We start from the raw sequence: 1,639 nt of genomic DNA, 5'->3' as shown, positions 1-1,639 counted from the left end.
TTGGTCATCACACTTTTTTCGCAGTTAGGCCTACTTATAGTGTACACTGCCAAGAGGATTCCTACTTCTCAAATGAAATGGGCGTCATCAAACCCATACACTTACTTTTTGTAATTGACTGTTGTCTTGCCGATATGCTCCTCTGTACTCAAACAAACAAGCATCCATTGGTTCGTAAAACATTTATTACAAAGACAGCAGTTTAACATAATATGTTAATATTATGGCCACTTTTAAGCACATGGGGGCTATCGCGAAAAATGCAGTTTTGAGAAAATCAAAGGTAAAGTTTTTGCCCCTTGTTCAGTTTCATTAAAAGACAAGGAGACTTTTCTCTGTAACTAAACAAATATAAACACCCATGAAGCCAAATTTCTCCTATAGATAGGGCAATGCCCACTTTCGGTGTAGGTCAATATTTCTGGTAACCCTCGAAATCTGGGTTAGCCCGCTTGTCCTTTAGAGCGACCATATTATGCTTTAACTTTATGCTGTGTAGTACTGTAATCCAATACCTAGTGCGCACTGCCAATCAGATTCATAATTTGATTAAGTCTGTGCCAGTCAGATTGTCCGTCACGGAAGAACAAAAGCTACTAACTATTCTGGCAAAATACAACAGATTCGACTCGCGACCCTGGAAAAAAAGAACCCCGTGTTGATTTTGAGGGTCATCGTCGAATTTATTTGATCTCGGTCGTATTTTGCCCCCAAAAAGTATCAGGCCATTCTTGCACCACACAATACAAGCTACGTCAAACCACGCCCCACAAGTACACTTTTGTACGAGTATAATATTTTGGGAGATCCACACGTAAAACTGACACAGTGTTCCAACAATACCCAACTCACAACGTAACTTGAGTCACCGAATAATCGCTCCGTCAATTTGCAGGCGTCGCGGTCCATTTGTGATAACGAGGGCTAAAATTAGTTTGGCGTGCACTCCCGGAGGAAGCGAGCTGATACTAGTACTGCAGAGTGCCAAATTCGACACCAGCCAAGAAATTACAGAGTTTGGCCAGCCCACAATAGGTGATAATTGACGTAGTTGTTAGGGGCTATGATCTCTGTGTGTGTGTGTGTGTGTGTGTGTGTTTGTGTGTGTGTGTGTGTATGTATGCGTGTGAGTGTGTGTGTGTGAGTGTATGTATGTATGTATGTATGTGTGTATGAGCGTGTATGTGTGTGTGTGTGCGTGTGTGTGTGTGTGTGTGTGTGTGTGTGTGTGTTCTTTTCCAACGAGTTGCGTAAATGAGGTCGTTTTCTAATTCTCCATGCTGCACCCATCGTATGAGTCACGACACCTCAAGGCTATTATGTTCTAAACTGGGAATACAAAAAGCTGATCCGTCAGTTCGCGTCAATTATTTCAAACACAAATTGTGGTGCCAGAAGTGGAAAATAATATTGATGGTTTCAAAGGGTTCAAGAGAGTTTCAAAACTATATAATTGGAGTTGTTTGGTGAAGCCGAAAGAACAATAATAATTACTAAACGTGTTTTTCTGTCCGTAAATGAGTTGTGGCTGTTTTTTGTTGGTAAAAAAAAAAAGAAAGAAACACGAACCTCCTTCTCTAATCTGTAAGTCGCAAAGCTTTTTTCAGTCTCCAATGTGTAACACAGAACAGAAGAAGAG

The sequence above is a fragment of the Aplysia californica genome, unplaced genomic scaffold (assembly GCF_000002075.1).
Source record: "Aplysia californica isolate F4 #8 unplaced genomic scaffold, AplCal3.0 scaffold00935, whole genome shotgun sequence".
Lineage (NCBI taxonomy): Eukaryota > Metazoa > Mollusca > Gastropoda > Aplysiida > Aplysiidae > Aplysia > Aplysia californica.
The sequence above is the reverse complement of the archived record's forward strand: the minus strand, read 5'-3'. Positions refer to the sequence as shown.